Here is a 19,873-nt window from a genome sequence, read left to right on the forward strand (position 1 = left end):
ATATATTTTGCTCTTTTTGTGCAATGAAAAATAATAGTCAATGAAAAATATTTTCAGTTTGACCGAAAAACCTTATTTAATTCCGTAAAATGGTTTTCTTTTCTTTTTTTAAAAACTGTAAATTATTTTTTGAGTTTGATAAAAAAGTAATTTAATTCTTTAAATTTAAGAAAAGTAGTTCTTGTAATCAAGTAATAAAAGAGAACTCGATTTTTTTCAGCGTAAAATGATTTTTGAAAAAAATATTTTTTGTTGTTTTATGCGATGAGTCAATGAAAAATATTTTCGGTTTGACCGAAAAAACTTATTTAATTTCGTAAAATGGTTTTCTTTTTTTAAAACCGTAAATTATTTTTTGAGTTGGAGAAAAAAGTAATTTAATTCTTTAAATTTAAGAAAAGTAGTTCTTGTAATCAAGTAATAAAAAAGAACTCGATCTCTTTCAGTGTAAAATGATTTTTGAAAAAAATATCTTTTGCTGTTTTATGCGACGAGTCAATGAAAAATATTTTCGGTTTGACCAAAAAAGTTTATTTAATTTCGTAAAATGGTTTTCTTTTTTCTAAAACTGTAAATTATTTTTTGAGTTTGAGGAAAAAGTAATTTAATTCTTGAAATTTAAGAAAAAAATCAAGAGAATATGCTGTTAGTGCTCTATGACACTCGCGATGGATTGAAGCCAAACCTTTGGTTTTTAAAGAAAAAGTTTTGGGTTTTAAAGAAAAAGCATAGCTAAAGCTATAAGGGATATCGGTTTTCCCATTGGACAATATGGTTGATTTTTTTTTTTTTTTTTTTTTTTTTTTTTTTTGAGAAGTATTTGTTCTCATTTTTAACAAGAAATGTTATTTAGTAGGATTGAATATAATGTGCGAGTATAAAAAATGATAGTCCTACATTAGAAAGATGTAAGAAGTGTGAGTGATTAATATTGTTGAGTTCAAACTCATAGGCTTATATTTTTGAGTTGTGTGGTGTCTCAACATGACAAGGAAAATTATTGTAGAGTTTATTTGAATAGGGAAGCAAAAAATAATATGATTCCCTAAATTTAAGAAAAATCTAGAAGAAGTTTATCCCAAAAGCTTAAAATGGAAGGAATTGATGATTAAAATATTTAACTGAAATGAGATTTCCATCGATGCTCGAACTTGGGACCTTTGTTCTGATACCATCATCATTAATTTCAAAAGCTTAAGCTGACAGGAAGATCTCTTGCCATGTAATCTTGCCTCCATTACTTTGCTTGTTTAATTAAGCAAGATTTCCCCTTTTTTTCCTTTGAGTAATGCTAGACGGAAGATTTTGTCCCTCAAAAAAGGTTACATAACTTTTAAAATTATTAGTTAATTAAAATTCAATAGTAATCTATTCCAAATCCCATGATAATTTTAAAAAAAGAAACATCACAAAAACAAGAGGGTACAAAAGTCTTGCAATGCCAATGATCTTCATTCTTCATAGCCGTTGTTGTTACCGTTGTCCCTTTCTATGATAATTACATAGGCGGAGGGAGGGGGACCGGGGTAAATAAACAAGAAAAATCCCTTTGAGGGTTGAGAAGATAGCGATTAAAACCAAATAAATCTTCATCAATCCCCACCACTATTACATACCATATGACCCTTTGATTTGCTACTACAAATTTAATTATTATTATTATTATGGTTGTGTTTATGGATTGAAGGAAAAAGTATTTCTTTATAGTTTTATGATCAATATTTTTTTTTTATCTTAGATGTTTTAATGAAAGAAATGTATTGACCTTTATTTTTTTTTATTATATATATATTTTTATTATTTTCATAAGGACAACATTAGCATTTTTTGATAATGTTTTACTGAGAATGGGGAATTTCTCAAAGGGTCAACAAGTTTTAGAAGAATCTCGTCATTACTAATTAAGTTACTTATATATATATAGAAATATAATATATAAGAAATAAATTTTTATTATTTTATCTCCACGGCTAACACAAATTTTTAGCTTTACCTACAAGTGTCCTTTCCAAAAATAACTTGACTTTGGAAATGATAATTGAATTACAATAATTTTAAAAATTATGTCAATTTTAAGGGATATAAGAGGGACATAAGAAAAATTTGTAGCATTACTAATGTCTAATGTTTTAATGATCATTTTTTACTCTAAACTGGTTAAGAGTAAAAACAGCAAATGTGAGTATGGATCAAACAAATTTGTTATATAAAACTTTTAGGTTAACCATGAAGAAAATACAATCAAAACTCACCAAATTAAATGAGCCCGGCTCTTCTTGGTCACTGTAAAAAGACAGTTAGCATAGACAAAGTTTCGTAAACGGAACAGTCTACATGACAATAGGGGACAAGAAAATGCATGACTATCTTTAGACCCCTCAACCCTTCCCGTACCCAGGGGCGGAGCCAAAGGGTTCACTCCCAAAATTTTTCCCAAAGATGAATATGATAATATACATAAATGATTATTTGAGAACTAATTTACATTATTTTTTTATTCTTATAGCTTAGGCATGAAAATATAACTTACAAGTTACGTTTATATGTTTTAAACAATAGTTAAATTATTTATGAATTTTGTTAATTATGTTTTTTAATATTTTTAATCAATATTTTTTTGGAGTAATTACATTTTTTCCTTATGAACTACAACGCATTTTCACTTTGCCCCCATAAACTATCAATTATGACACCTAACCCCATGAACTACAATTTTGTGTCTAAAACTTTAAGGACAAAGTTTTCCTCCAAACTAGGTTGGAGGAAATTCCTCCAACCTAGTCTCTAAAATTGACATGTGTCTTCAAACATGTGCATCTCACATGTTTTTTTTAATACCATAATTTTCACAAACCATAGTTAACTCCACCGTTAGTTTCTCTCTCTCATGTTCTCTCTCTCCAAAAAGAGGGCAGGTTCTAAATTTCAGCAAACAATTGATAATAATAACTCTACTATGCATTTTAGCAAGCAATTGATGTGCAAAAAAAAATTCTTAAACTTCAATTGCCATTCATGCATTTCAACAAACACGTTCATACAACACTTTTTTGTTAAAAAAAAGAAAAAGAAAAAAAAGAACTCTCAAATCCTCTTCAGGTAAATTTCTCTCAATACAAACAACAACGGTATAAAATCATCCCCACACTTTCCCTGCAACCATGATTCTTCTTGCTTATCATAGTGGCGAATCTCCATCTAGATCTAGTCACAGAATCTCAAAAATTGATCACAGAAACCATATCTGAGAGATGGGTTGACGTCGATTGCTCCTTCAGATTGGTCAAATCTGAAAAGTCGACAAATGAAGACGTTGAGGCTTCGAGGACGCGAGGGCAATGAAGACATTGAGGCTTCGACGACGCGAGTGTTGATGAAGGAGTGTCGTGCTCTTCTGTTGCTTTGAAACTCTCCATGGAGAGATTTTTTGGGTTGGAAAGACAGCTTGGTCTCGTGCAGGAGGGGAAGGAGAGAAGAACATGAGAGAGAGAGAGAGAGAGAACGTGAGAGACAGAAACTAACGGTGGAGAGTTTGTGGAAATTAGGGTATTAAAAAAAACATGTGAGAAGCACATGTTTGAAGACACATGTCAATTTTAGAGACTAGGTTGGAGGAATTTCCTCCAACCTAGTTTGGAGGAAAACTTTGTCCAAACTTTAATTCTGTCAGTCAAAGGCGTTAATTCAGACGGTCAAAGTGACAATGCGTTGTAGTTCATGGGGACAAAGTGACGGATAGACCGTCTAAGTTAACGCATTTGACTGACGGAAGGCGGGTTTTGAGCACAAAATGGTAGTTCACGGGGGTCGGGTGTCACAATTGGTAGTTCATGGGAGGAAAGTGCCAAGGCATTATAGTTGATGGAGAAAAAAAATGTAATTACCCCTATTTTTTTTTTTTTTTAAAAAAAAACCATATATTTTAATCTTACTCCCCATGAACCAAAATTTTGGCTCCGTCACCCTCCATGGAGGAAACGTACTTCCTATTTTTTATACTAGTGGAGAGCAGCCTAACCCTACAAAAGTCCCACTCTCTCAAAATTCTGTTTCAAGATCTTCCGCATGGCACGGTCCGTATATAATTGTTAATTACTAATAATGTTTCCATTATTAGTAATTACCAATAAATAATTGCCACTAGTACCAATCTTCCAAACTCAAATTCCTTAATTAAGCTAAATGCCTAATCACCATTGGAAACTATTTTATTACTTAAAAATAGATAAGGGAAGAGAAAAATTAGGACAATAAATAGAGAGAAAAGAGGGTTAAAAAAAGGGGATAATGTTAGGTGTACTCCACATTTTTCTACCTTTTAAAGTGTGGTACAGGTACCCTTCCATTATGTGACATGCATGCATGATTTGCCAATTTCAATTTGTAACATTTTCTTATGAATTTCTTAAAGAAAAAAAGAAAGACACGGTGATAAATTAAACTAAATATATATATATTTAAATTAATTTTAAAATGATATATATTTTTAAATTAATTTTAAAATTATTATTAAACCAAAATTTAATAATAATTTATTCTAAATATTATGATAATTTTAAAAGTCAAATCAGCTTTGTAAAGATAAAACTATTACTCAATCGACAAAACCAATCAAGGCCGAAGATTAGTGGGTAAAAGCATTGTTTAACCCAAAGTTGGGCGTCAATATTTGATTTGAGCAAACAAAAGCAATTGCATTATTTAAAATGGATATGCAGAGGATAATCCATTTATATTTTAATTCGTACAGAATTTGGTGGATGCGTTAATTAGCGGGAGCAATGGGAAGGCATATGCGTGGCTTGGTGCTGAAAACTATATATTTTGCCATGGATTGTATTTAGGAATTCCTTGTCTATGCAAATTAAGCTTATAGGCTTATAGGGGCAATGATCATATAATAGAATTAACAACAATTGGAAATCCTTGTAGAGACCGATTGATAAAGTGGAGTTGGGAGGATTGGAGAATTATATGTCACTTCTATCTATTCAGAAAAAAAATAAAATATTTTAGTGTGTAAAATATTAAACCCAATCGAAATGAAACATAAAAGTAAGAAACACACATAGTGGCCGCACGCCACCAGTTAGGGAGGAGAGAGTTTAGAGGGTGGCCGATAGTGGACCGCTAAAGTCAGTATTTAGAAGATACTTGTGCTAATATTCCTCTAATCTTTTTTATAAGCCATCGTCTCTCATTCTTCATTCTAGGGTTTTAGGATCTCCTACTAGTAATTTGTTACTGACGTAGAGATTTTCCTAGTAGATTTGTTAGAAGCGTGCATTGGGGGGGGGGGGGGGGGGGTTCGAATCCTTGTTGGGTCGTTTGGGCCATAATTCTATGGGCCCTTGGGATTCTAATCACAGGCCGTCAGCCTAATAGGCCTTGGCTTGTAGGGCCGCTGGTCTTTCAAGTGTTTTCTGGGGCCTTTCTTGAAGGAGCTATCAATGGTTTGACCCTCTAGTAGTTCTTTTATTCCATTGACTTTTTAGTGTGATGATCAAATCATGAAAATTTGAATTTATCTTGTAGGCCAACATTCTAAGCGATTTGTGCAAAACCCTAGAAGTCAACTTTTGGCCCTTCTCCTGATCTGCTCCCTCCTCCTTTCTCCTTGCACCTACCCTTCCGCCTCCCCCCCTTCTCAAACCAGATTAGCAACTTTGGCCTTTTCGCTATGCGTCCGTCTACCTTTCATAGTGTTGTGTCGTTCATTTCCTCCTCGATCGTTGTTGTTGCAAATTGTTAGTTGTTTGTTTGTATTTTTTGTTTTGAATAAGATGTTTATTTTCTCTCGATCTGCATCATAAGCGAGGATGAATAATTAGTTGTGAATGTTTATTTATCACGGCCTGCATAGTTCGGTGTGATCTCTCACAGCCAGTTTAAATAAATTATGTTAAGAATTTGGCTACCTATGTCTTAGATCTAGTCTGGTCGGAACAGATCTGATTTTTAACTGTATTTGTATATGGGTTAGTGGAAGATTGAAGTAATAGATAGCATTTGATTGTAAGAATTTTTGTTTGTATCTCTAACTTTGTAACCTCATACAATGTGACTATGATTTTGCAGAGTTTTATACTTTGTGCTGTAAGAGTTTTATGCTCGTGATATTTAATCAATGAAATTTTCAAATTTCCGTTAAAAAAAAAAAAAATTCTAAGCAATTTTGGTGGGCTACCATTTTTAAAGAGATTGTTGTTCAGTATTTTTTTCTAAATGAAATGGAGATGATTCATTACATACTCAAACATATATGTATAAATAAATAAATATATATATATATAAGAACATTATCATGATAAGAGGTAGCAATCGAATGGGACTCAACTAGAAGAACAAGATGGGAAATCATTTCTCCAAGAACATTTGAGAATATATATATAGAGGAATGTTTGTGAAGCTCTTTTATACTAGTCTGCAACCAGTCAGCTCTCTCTCTGTGCAAAAATGGAAGCACTCTGCTTCATTGCTTCACCCACTCCTCTATTTCGCAGCACACCAGAGCACTCAACCTTCTCACCAATATTAATCAGGACGAAGAAGTACTCCAACCAAAGTCAACCATCCATTATTACTGCAACATTGACAAACCCAAAGGAGCAGATCTGCTTCCACAAGCTTTCAGGGCTCGATTCTCTTAATACGACGCCGCCCGAGTCGGCCTCCTCACATGTTCCCCAGCTGATGAAAGTCTCGTCTGAGTCGTTGGTGTATGAGAGTGGCTTCCTCGGTGTTGTGCCGGAAAAGATGGCGGCGCTGCCATCTGGGATGGGTGGGGACGGGGTTCACAGCGGCGCCACCAGTTACTTGACGAAGATATTGTCATCTAAGGTTTATGATGTTGCGGTGGAGACCCCATTGGACTATGCTTCGAAGCTCTCTGAGAAGCTTGGTGTTCATCTTTGGCTCAAGAGGGAGGATCTTCAACCTGGAGTACGTAAGTTTACGAGACATGTTTGTTTTCATTATTTTGCACATATTTTTATATCTATTTTTGTATAAAAGATGTGAAAATCTATCATTTATTGAATTTGTGAATTTCATGGATTCAATAATGAATTTCCAAAAGAAATGAAAAAAAAAAAATTACAAAAAAATGACACCAAACATATCTTTAAGAGCATGTTTGAGATTATGTTTGAGAAATAGATAGAACTTTTAAGTCAAAATGTAACAGTTCACTTTAACCCATTACACAAAAAGTGTTTTTTTAGCAAAAACTTCATTTGTAATTTATGCGTTTCGGTCATTTTTAGGTTGCGATTTCAATTTTTTTTTATTAAACCAATATTTTTTTTTTCAAACGGATTTTTTGAATATTAAACGCGCACACACAAATTAAACTTAAGGCACACTCAAATATGCCTTAAGTTTATTTTATTTTTTTTGTCACGAGTCATTCTCTGTATTTATATTTGTTTTTCAAATTTTGAAAACTAAAAATAAAAATGACATACGGAAAATCCATTTACAACCCACCAAATTGATATGGCAGGTGAAACCGTATTGTGCTGTTTTTATTGTTTTTATTGGGACATAATTTAATTATTTGCCTAAATTGTTAGCAATTTGATTGGGATACTCCATATGAAAATTAATTTTTTTTTTTAAATAATGTGAAATTATATAAGATGCACAAACTTTAAAATCCGAAAAGAGAAAATATATATATATATATATATATATATATATATATATATATGTGAGAAATGGAGAGAGGATCCTTATCCCCCAACATGGGATACTAACGGTCGGGCGGCTTAAACTTTATTTAAATAAGTGGGTGTTTCATATAAATTTTTTAATATTACCTATCTAAATTATTATTAATTCGAGTTAGAGTATGTTAGGATTATGTTTGAGAAGTAGAGCTTTTAAGTCTGAAAGCGTCATTTTTAAGTTTTTACCAAAAATGCGTTTTGACAATTTTTAAGTTTTTTAACCATTAAAAGCACTTTCATTTATTTATTTTACCAAACGGATACTTTTTTGTCAAACCAACTTTTTGAAAGTTAAACGCACTTTTAAGCTTCTCAAATGCATACCCAAACATGCCCTTAATCCTTATCCCTTTCTTTATGGCCTGCTGCCACTCAAGTATCTAGAAGCTGTGGCCCAACACCCAGGCCCAAAGGTGCAAGGGCCCAAATCAGTAGTAAGAGCCCGAGGGGTCTGAAATACAATAAGAGTGAGACCATCATGATGTGTCTCTTGGGCCGGAAAACATTATTCCTTAAGCAAGTGGTCATGGGGTGCTGTGGAGCCAGAGGAGTGCAACTGGGCTTCTCTGTAGGAGAGGGAAAGGGCTTAGGTTGCCGAGAAGCCAATTCATATCGAGGCACCAACAATGGCGGAGATGGCGCCGGGAGCTGAATCGACCAAGGAAGATCAACTGATGAGGAATTGGCAACCCGCGAGAACTGAACTGCTGTGTGTCTTAAATACTTGCATATTCCTAAGAAATTGAACTTTTTCTTGATGATAATATACTTTGTGCTAACTTCGAAAATATCTCAAAGAATCCTCATTTTTATGAAACCATGAGATTTTGCTTCTTGAAAATTGTCTTTCACGCAGGAATTTGATAACAATTTAATCTCAACAGATCGATTAATGTTCCTGTAAACAAGAAAACCATCATTTTGGATTTTTTTGTCGAAAGGGTTCATTCTGAGGAAATGCTGTTTGTGCTTGTTTGTCTTCCACATTTCAAGAACAGAAAACAGTTTTCCAAACTCTTTATTGATGTCTTCAAACTGCTAGGTATTCTCCTTCAAGCTGCGGGGAGCTTATAACATGATGGCCAAGCTTTCAAGGGAACAGTTGGACAGGGGAGTCATTTGTGTATCAGCAGGGAACCATGCCCAAGGAGTTGCGTTATCTGCACAAAAACTAGGCTGTGATGCAGTCGTCGCCATGCCTGTTGCAACTCCTGAAATCAAAGTTGATAGCCTTTTTCCCTACCATCACATTCATTGATTTATGATAAAAAGCTTTTGATTTGTCTCATTATGTTGTCAATTTTAGATATCCCAATTATTTGGTATTACACTTTTGTTTAGCTGAAGGCGGTGGAGAGGTTGGGTGCTACAGTTGTGCTTGTTGGCGAGTCTTATGATGAAGCACAAGAGTATTCCAAGAAGCGGGCCAGAGAAGAAGGTCGAACGTTTGTTCCTGGTTTTGATCACCCAGATATCATTGCAGGGCAGGGGACTGTAGGAATGGAGATTGTGCGTCAAATGCCTGCTCCATTGCATGCAATCTTTGTGCCTGTTGGAGGTGGCGGGCTAATAGCTGGAATTTCTGCCTATGTGAAGGCAGTTTACCCTGAGGTATGTGACATGTTTTCCTTCAAAATTCAACTAAGCAAATGCATTTGGCCTACGACTTCAATGGGACTCCAGAAAAAGTATACAAACAACTTATTGTGTTTAAATAATATACAAACTGAAAATATATTACAGCTTCCTGGGTTTAACTGTTTAAGACTTTAAGTCATCAAAATTATTCTTCAAGTTTAGGAGATTTGAGCGCATTGTTTTGAAGTACGGATGTTATTGAAGCTGAATAAGGGTATGCAACATTTTTGAAATAGAAATGTAACTTTATGGAAAAATTTCTTTAAGATGCTTATGGATGCAATGATATCTTAAGTCTGGGAAAAAGAAAGTATTCCCGGAATTCAGCATATGGACTGTCTCAAGTTTTCTGCTATGCTTTAAGAATTTGGTTGTACAGATTAAAAGTTTTTATTCTATGGATGTACTAACATCAAACATGATGACTAAATAAGTACGAGGATGGTAACATATAGTGTGAAATTAATTTGATGATTCATTTATCTGTTTGATAGTGTGATTCAATCGGAGTGCGTGTTAAGTTTAATGAACTGTTTTCTGCTTCAAATCTCATCCAAGTTGGAATGAAATCCCATCTTCCTTTTTCTATAATTCTATGTTTCATTTTATTTGTTGATTAGGTGTACTGAGTTTATGTTGTATCAATGAACAAATTCTCGGAGACCATTTTTTTATTTAGGAAAAATTGTTAAATTGGTCCTGGGATTTGAGGTTGTACAAATAGGTGACAAATAACTTCTTGTGGTGTGCCTATGTAACAAATAACTTCCTTGGTACAGATTTTGACTTTTTTTCTGCTGGGGCCATGATGAAATTACTCATTTACCCTAAAAAAGGTAATAAAAAAAGAAAAAGAAAAATGGGTGCTAACTATGGTGATGGTTTGGCCATCCCTAGACCAGCTAGAGGAGGTGGCCAAACCACCCCCTAAGTGCCCCTTTTTCTATTCTTTTATGTTCCCCCCCCCTTCTTTTATTTTAATCTTTTATAATTTGTTTGAGAGTAAATGTATAATTTCAAAATGACACAGACCGAAAAATGACCGGAATTTGTACTGAGAGAGTTATTTATTACACATGCATATCATATGGAGTTATTTGTCAGTTTTGAAACCTTAGAGAGTTATTTGTCATAATCTCAAATCCCGTAGACTAATTTTGCAATTTTCCCTTTTACTTATTCAGTTTTTTGTTCCACTTTCTGTGCTTTGCATCTCACAATGTTTATTTTAGCCAGTGTGTAAATCTTTTGGTTACATTTGCGTAAAACCATAATTAGCACTACCAGTATACATCTATCATGTAGGTCAAGATCATTGGGGTGGAGCCATATGACGCAAACTCAATGGCACTATCTTTATATCATCGGCAGAGAATTATGCTAGATAAAATAGGAAAATTTGCAGATGGGGTAGCCGTGGATGTGGTTGGAAATGAAACTCTTCGGTTATGCAGAGAGCTCATTGATGGAGTAGTTCTTGTCAGCCAAGATGCTATCTGTGCATCAATAAAGGTGAGTCTCTCTTCATACTCTTAGCTCGGAACCTTGCATCACAGAGGCCTTTGATTTTACCGTACATGGAATAGTCTTGGCTGTTTCCATTTAATGTTAGAGAAATTCCTATATGTATATATAGGGAATAACATTTACTCCCATCTAATTGGGAGATGACGATCCACTACAATTAAGTTGTCCCAAATGCAGAGAGATTTGGGCAGTCTAAGTGAGCAGGCTGTGGGGCCCAACTGCCCCAGGTAGCCTAGGGTGTTGTGTCAACTTGCTCAAGGTAGATGGGTCCAATAGTCCCTCCCTAGGGTGGTAGTTAGAGGGAGTAAATGTAGTTTCCCCCCCCCCCCCCCCCCCCCTCCCCCCACACACACACACACACACACACACACATATATATATATAACGCAGGCCACCATGCTTGATACCTAAACCAAATTCAAGGTTTTAAAAAGTAAGTTGAACATCCAATACTTGCCTAGTACACGATGAGGCCCAAACAATTGTTGAGCGCAGCTCATAAGAATTGCTGTGTGCTTTGTGGCTTGCTTTTGGAACAATATTTTACTGTTCGATGGTTAATACTACTGGACAAGATGACTCATACAACAACCAGGAGTAAGAATTAAGAAGAAAAAGGTTACTTGCTGAGTCTCTACTTATATAGTTTATCAGTGTCCTTTTCCAATTCTATCTGATATTTGGATCCTCTGACTCTCAAATTTCTGTTTCACTAATAGAGTAAACAATTGTTTCCCACTGTATGAATCAATTAGTATTCTCATTATTTCTCTTAAAGCCAATGAAACAAAGAAAATTTTCTCTTCAGTTGGATAAAAAATATGAAAAAAATGAAAATTAAATGTGCACACTAAAGTGTTAAGACTACATCTGATTTTTAGGGCTGCAAAAGAGTCCTTGTCAGAAGCCATCTTAAATGGGCATTTTATTAAGAAAATTGCAGACCCTTATAGTTTAGTTAGATTATGGCACTAGAAAGATCATAACCTGAATATTTTGATTTGTATGCTTGCAGTATATCATGCTTCAATTTGTAATTTGACCTGCTTAATCATATAATATGGAGTCATTTCTGGCTTTTGATATCCAGAAAAAGAAAGAAAGAAAAAGAGTGGGTAATTAAGCATGCTAATTCTTTCTATGGAACTTTGGCAAGACACTATAGTAATTTGAGTGCTATAATTGTAATTGGACTTTTTGCTGCAGGACATGTTCGAGGAAAAGCGAGCCGTACTTGAACCGGCAGGGGCCCTTGCCATTGCTGGAGCAGAAGCATATTGCAAATATTATGGACTGAAAGGTGAAAATGTTGTAGCAATAACCAGTGGAGCGAACATGAACTTTGATGGACTAAGGTTGGTATCCCAACTTGCTGATGTTGGTAGCCGGCATGAGTCTGTCCTTGCAACATTTGTTCCAGAGAAGTGCGAAAAGTTCAAAGAGTTTTGTCCATTGGTATGCCAACAAAGTACTTTTTCTACGTGCAGTAAGCCAATTCTATTCTTAGCGTTTCTTCCACTGGATTTTCTGAAACTAAGATCATCATTTTGTTTTTTATGACAATCATCCTCAAAACAAATATTATTGTTGGTTTTATTACGTACCTACGTTGTGCTGGCATGGCACATTCTGTGGACAAAAACACTAATTTAAGTTTAAAAGAGTTATGTCACTTGTTAATGAGGAGTTAATGCATCACTGCAATGACATTGTCTCAAACTTGAATATCTCAACCATTTTTGGGTGGTAAGTGACTTAGATGCCTAGTACCTTCGCCTAAGGTGGTTAGTATGGACTACACATAATCTAGGATGATAGAAGTTATGGGGCTATATGAATAATGAATAATGAAGTTATGGGGCTATATGAATAATGAAGTTTTTAGCTTAAAAAGATTTTGTTTTCACACTCTATTCATGCGTGTTCGACCGGTACTACTTGGGTTCCAATGTTGAACTCTTTCTTCGAAGCAAGTTCGATAATCGTTTGAACGGTAAACTAAAAATTGCAAAATCGAGAGCATCATTTGAAGCCTGTTTGATACATGATCAAATGGTAAGTTGAAAATGTTTAGACCATAGAGTTTTGCTTGAACCTTGTTTGAAGATAATTCAAACAACAAATTTAAAAATCGTGTACTTTAATCTAACACATTCGAATGCTGCATAAATTAAGATCTTTGCTTTAATACCATAATAAATTGTTTGTTGTTCAAAAAGTTTAAGCTCATAAAAAAATATAAGTTTAATTATTTTTCTAACAATGCTCATATTTCTTCACTTTTACTTTTAGCTTACTTGTGAATAAGTTATAGGAGAAGAATAAAATTATTTAGAGTTCTAGAAGATTGACCTCTTATAAGCTTCCATTATTTAATGTTATATGACTTCAATATGTGAAATATTATTGAATGGGAGGTGAATTAAAGATATTGTTTGAACTCAAAATCTCTACTTTGATACCATGATAAATGATAGTGAATTTAATCATTTAATTAATATTCTAACAATTTTTATGTTTCTTTTCACTTCACTTTTAGCTTAGTTGCTAACAAGTTATAAGAGAAGAATTGAATTATTAAGACCTCGATCATGGGACTGCACTGCAATATTGACCTCTCATAAGATTCCATAGCTTCAATTTCATGACTTTCCTTTGTAATGCAATAATGCAAGTGTTAGAAATATACCGAAACAGAAAATTTTATGAAATAATGCATATTCAAAGATTGAGCAGTTAATAGAGAATATTTCTTCCTTTTTTCTTTTCCCTTCCCCTTCTTCCTTCAGTTATCTTCAGTTTGTCTTTAAATAGGCACTGGTTATGATTCCACTCTTTTGGGATATTTTTCAGTCGGGTGATCGATCAAGCATTGAGAATGAGATTCTCTGTTGGTTTGTCATCCCCAAGAGGCCAGGTGCTCTGATGAAATTATTAGATGCGTTCAGTGCCCGTTGGAATATTAGCAGGCTCAATTACGGAGGACAGGTTGTGCTCAATTCTCTACTAGCACTTTGAATTCCCAATTATGCAAAAGCCAAATTTATTTTGATAATTTTCTTGAAAATGATCTTTTGATTTTCTGGCCTTTAACTATCGTTGTTTTTTGCTATAATTTATATGGAAGAATAGCCTAAAGAAATTATATTTTTTTAGTTTGAGCTTATTGCTAACGGTTACATTGTGTTTTGCCTCTTTACCAGGGTGAGAGTGGTGGAAATGTATTAATGGGTCTCCAAGTTGTAAGCTCCGAGATGGATGAATTCAAGGCTTTGGCCAATAGTCTAGGATATGCTTATGCATTTGAATCAGGGATGAAGCTTTGCCACTATTGATGCACTAGTAGGTGTCACACCTTCATTTCATGGTCAGAATTTAAATTTGGTGCATCTAACGGTGTACATGATGTTAATGTTGACTCGTTTTTTATAAAGTTTACAATAATATAGTATCATGTACACCGTTAGATGTACTAATTTTAGATTCTGACCATGATTTATATACTATCCATTTCAAATGAAATGAAGAGGATCATTGTCCTGCTTTAAAAGGGCGCCACTATATGTCTTGCTAATAAATCTGAGTTGCTGTATAAAGAGAAGGCACCAAGGAATGAAATCAGTAGAATAAAATTGTGACAAGAATCAAAAGATGAAGATGGAGCTTCAGATGAGATGAAGCTTGAGATGAGATGAAGACCGAGTTGGTGCTTAGCATATAATATTTGTGCGCTTTATGTAAAATACATGTAATATTTGTGTATACTTCTACTTTTTCATTTCATTGGATCTCCAGAGTTGGTACCTTATTTTTGTCTTTGGAGAAACTCAGATGTGATTGTTGTTCCTATTTTGGTGTCCAGCAAGCTTTTCCTGCTGGGTAACTCCATCACAGGACACCACCAAGGTATTTGCATCTGCATTCGTATCATACGATTATTATTTATATCAACGTGGTTATTACGGTTATTATCCTTTATCAATTATCGCAAATGAGGTCATAGGCATTTCCAAAGTCGGCATAAGCTATTGCATAAAAAGATAAATTTACGGCTTCTCTATAGTGAGAGAAGCTCCTCCTTCTCTCTATGTAGAGAAAATGTGCCTCCTTTGTGAGGCTTTTTACCACTGGTTGTGTGTTTGTTTGGGAAGGAGGAATGGTTCTTCCTCTTTCCCTCCTCTCTCATTTTTTCTCCCTAGTCGGTGTTCTCGTGACTTTCCTATTTCATTTCTGCCCTTTAACAGTGTTTTTTCACCACCTTCTGCCGTCCACTACTTTGCTGCCCAAGGCCACATGCCTCCTTCTCAGTCTAGCTCCCTGCTACTTGCCACTCACCGTCCTCCACCTTGCAACCTGGATCTGCCATGGTTCATAAATGAGTTTTCTTTAAAACCTGATATACTTTCCTCCAGTCGACCTAGGTCTTCACGCACCAGTCCACCGTCCTCATCGCCTCCCAGCTCCCCGCAACTACCTTCCGCTCCTCCTCCAGTTGTTCATGCTTCAGCACATGTTCCCCATGCCTCAATCAGCAGGCTTCTCTTGCCGCTCTTCCACCGCCAACACTATTGTTTGTACAATTTTTATTTTTTATTGTTTTTCCACTCGTATTGTTTTTTGTTTTTCCCTTTTTTTCTTCTTCTTTATTTCCATGTGTTTCTTGCTGTTTTGTTTGGGTTTTGTGGATTTTAGTCTCTCTTTGTTCTTAAGGTTCTTTGTTGTGGAGACTAGTACTACCGGAGATAGTACTCCATTCTCTTCGGTTCTTGAGAGTGTCTTTCTTACGTTAACTTCCTTCCTATGGTTAAAGGAGTTCTGTGGCGGCGGTGTAGATGGGTTTGGACATCTTAAGGTTCTTTTACCTGTAATTAGGGTTGGTGAACCTCTTAAGGTTCGTGACTCTTCTTATACTCTTTTTTCTTTAGTAATAGTTTTGTGCAGTCCTTTGGAGAGGACCGAGTCATTTGTTTGGTCCATTTCCTACTTTGATTTGTTTTCTTGCAATATTGATTTTTGTTTTTGGGTTTGTTGTAAGGAAGCTCACCCATTTTCAATATTTCGATCAATTGTAGCCCTTTCTCTACTTGATTAGAAAGAAAAAAGAATAAGAGATTTTATTGCATTTTTTCAATGTGGGGGCAGTAACCGTCCTACACTACTTGACCGCATGCAGAATTGATTTTTTTTTTTTTTTTTTACATGTATTCAAAAACTAATTAGTAACATGAATGCTGCCAATTATTCTGACGCAAGCACTCACCAAAATGTAGCTTGAATTAATTTGGGCTTCGTTCATTTCGACGTAAAATATTTTTTATCGGAAAATATTTTCAGCAGAAAATATTCTTGAAAATGATTTCATTGAAAATATTTCTCAGTGTTTGGCTTGAATAGAAAATCACAATTTTTTTTAATATATATATATATTTTCAGTCAATCATATTAAAATTTAAATTACAATAATGTCCCAACCAGGTCCCGGCATTGACATGGTTGGGTACTGCGAGTCCCGACCGGGTTCGACGAGGTTTCAATCGGGTCCCAATGGTGCCCTGACTAGGTCCCGACGAAGTTCCAATGGCAGCTTGGACGGATCCTAGAGAATCCCTATCGTGTTCCCACTGGGGTCCCGATCGGGTTCCGGCAATGTCCCAACCTGGTCTCGGCAAAGTTCGAGCGGCTACTCGGCTAAATCCCAAAAAGTTTCCAGCAGGGTCCTGACGGTGTCCCAGCGAGGGACCAATTGGGTCTCGGCTGTGTCCTAGTTGGGTCTCAGCAGGTCCCAACCATGTTCCGAGGAGTCCTGATGACGTCCTAGTGGGGTCCTTGCAACATTTTGGTTAGGTCTGTCGAATTAAGAATGAAATGCTCAAACTCAAAAAATAATTTATGATTTTTTAAAAAAATGAAAATCATTTTACAGAAATTAAAGAGTTTTTTAATATTTTTTGTTGACTATTATTTTTGGTCGCACCTAATACCTAAAAATACATAAAATATTTTTCAAAAATCATTTTTCAACCAAACATACTAAGAGCCTTAAGAAGTTCGTTCCTCTCATTTATAAAGCTTTCTCAACTTATGGGGATTAATTAGACCAGAGTATTGTGGATATTGATGCATGTTCGTCAACCATCTGTCCACAATACAAAAAAGACAGAAGAGAGCCGAAGTTAATTAGAATTTTCTAAACAATTAACTGTTTTTTTTTTTTCCTGAACTCTCGCAAACAAAGGATTGCAATCATTTTGTAATGTGGACACATGAACGATTTGAAAGAAAACATAATCAAATGAATATATAGAACAATAGCAGAATAAAACAAAATAAACATAAAGATTTTACATAATTCTGTCTATAACATAATAAAATTTTAAAAGCTACATTATACTCTTATTTAATTGATAATTTTACAATACAAAAGACTCATATTTATAAGAGAATTGAGATAACTAGTTATCAAACCTAATTTCAATTAATCCTATAAAATATAAGTTGTCCAACAACATTCTCTAGAAAATTGGTCATGTTTGTTGGAACATGCAGTGACGACTTCTCAACCGACGAACTTTGTTTGCTTGGTGATTAGTGTGTGTTTGAGGAACCCAAGATTAAAGGTTTAAAGGTTGGTCTCCAACCAGTTATTAAAACCCTCCTTAAATTCCCCCTCCCTAACACACTACTGTTGATATCAGATTATATATAATTATAATTACAATGGGGATTTCAAGATCTTTCTTGGGCTTCCTTTCTTCTTGTGTTTCTTGCGCTATTTGTGGCTGATGGGCAGTATGGGCCTGGAATGTACTTCTTTGGGGACTCCGTCTTTGATGTTGGTAACAATAATAACTTATTCACTCTTATAAAATCAAAGCCGGAGGGAAGTCTCTTCCATAAGGAGGGAAGTTTGATTTTATAAGTGTGAATAAGTTATTATTGTTGTCTGGGACTTCGATTTTATAAGAGTGAGTAATTGGGAGGAGAGATTGTTGTCTGTTGCCAATCTCTCTTTTGCCGATCTCCCAGTTAACAGAATACAACTGCACTGCTTCTTCTCTAGCTCATCTTCTCCTCGCAATTCTATCTCAAACCCCCTGCGGCAAACTGTATGTAATTTTTCAGCAAGAATCTACATTTCAGTTCATGAACCAGTGTATTTCAGCAACAAAATTTTCTAGGATCTTTGCTCTTGTCTTATGAATATTTTGAGCTCTGTGTAAAAAAAAATAGAACTATTCCTTTCTTGTAATGATCATACTAACCAAGGTTTGTTTCTTCACCTTCACTACTGCATCATCAAACCTGCCGAAATTGACTACAGACTATGGTCTCTTTGCATGGTTGGGTGTTTTCCTAGCAAGTGCGGGGCTCATTATGTTTTATAGGTGTAGCAGGTATGTTATTGGTAGAAAGTGAAAGACTTGGATCTATGAATACTGGCTGCATCAGGTTGAATTTTATATCGGGGGTCAATACTGGTTTCTTTTTTCCTTTTAGTTCCTAGCTCCATTCTTCACTTGACATCTATAAGTTCCTAATCTCATTTATGCTTACATTTAGAACTTGATGCCCCTCTCAATTTATTTTCTTTTAGTTATATCTTTCAGCCAATTGTGTTTTTTTTGGGTCAATGAACATGGCAATCAGTTGTCCATTGTCTCACTTTTTTCTTCTTCTTATGATTGGTATTATCTCTGTGATGGCAGCTATTGTGAAAATTTTAATTACTTGCAAGTGCATGAATCGTTTGCAATATAGGGATGCAAGTGCGAGGTTGATCCCACAGGGAGAGAGAGGCGTGGAAAGAGAGAACCGAGAGATAAAAAAGAAGAAGAAGTTAAAACGTTATTGTATAATTTGGTAAATATTAATTCCTCAATATAATTTGATTTTTATTTATTTGTTTCCTTAATTGATTTGAACATTAATAATAGGAATTTATATATTGTATATATTTAAACCGGTGGCTATGCAGTGATTTCTACAATAAATTATTAAAAGGACACTTGTCGCAATTCTAAACTACCTCTAAAGAGTGATTCGGCTATATATATATAACGACCCAGGAAAAAGCGCTAGCCACATCTACGCTATTACCCTAAAATGATTAGTTAATTTGGAGCTTCCCTAAAATTCATTATAAAGCCCAGTTTCACATAGTAACTAAACAATGTGGGACTTAGCACCCATAATTATCTTTATAAACTACTCACTCTATGTGGGCTTCTTTTAATCTTCATAATGTGGGACCGGGGTTTTACAAACTCCCCCACTTAAATTCCTAACGTCTTCGGCCATGTCATGTAGTGCTCTAGTATCACATGACCTGGCATTACTAGATGGCTTTGATACCACTTGTAATGACTCAGAAAAAAGCGCTAGCCACATCTGCGCTATTACCCCAAAAAGATTAGTCAATTTAGAGCTTCCATAGAATTTATTAAAAAGCCCAGTTTCACCTAGTAACTAGGAAATGTGAGACTTAGCACCATGACAATCTTTATAAACTACCCACTCTATGTGGGCTTCTTCTAATCTTCATAATATGGGACCGGGGTGTTACAATATATATAGTCATTAAATTTGACCGTCAATTCTTAATAAACACTTAATTATGATCGTTATACTAAAAATATTATCAACGATTATTTAAGAGAAAAAACACACTTTACAACCTCAAAATTTTTCTTTATTTTTAATTTGGCTTATAACGTTTAAAAATTGGCAATGTACCCCATCAAAGTATCAAATTCCCAATCCGACCCCCATCCGTTAGCAATTTCCATCTAATTTGACGGAAAATTACTCACATCTTGAGCATGTGCATTTTTTTTGTCTAAACTTTTCGAAATCGCTCCTAATTAAATAAACAAATATTAGATTAAAAAATAAATTTTGGGGGTGGCCCAATTTTTTTGCTTTTCAATTTTTAATATTTTACTCTTTTTTTTTTTTTTCAAAAATATAGGGACAATTAG

General features: G+C 34.8%; 1 pseudogene across 1 annotated transcript; it reads left to right on the forward strand.

Moving 5' to 3' along the window:
• Nucleotides 1–6,456: 6,456 nt before the first annotated feature.
• On the forward strand, nt 6,457–14,703 carry LOC132163580 (threonine dehydratase 1 biosynthetic, chloroplastic-like; annotated as a pseudogene). The gene is made up of 7 exons (XR_015913037.1): nt 6,457–6,942; nt 8,773–8,952; nt 9,072–9,341; nt 10,674–10,880; nt 12,102–12,350; nt 13,749–13,883; nt 14,099–14,703. The product of XR_015913037.1 is annotated as a threonine dehydratase 1 biosynthetic, chloroplastic-like (transcript).
• The last annotated feature ends 5,170 nt before the right edge of the window (nt 14,704–19,873 follow it).

This window comes from Corylus avellana, chromosome 8, assembly GCF_965113065.1.
Source record: "Corylus avellana chromosome 8, dhCorAvel1.hap1.2, whole genome shotgun sequence".
In the NCBI taxonomy this organism is placed as follows: domain Eukaryota; kingdom Viridiplantae; phylum Streptophyta; class Magnoliopsida; order Fagales; family Betulaceae; genus Corylus; species Corylus avellana.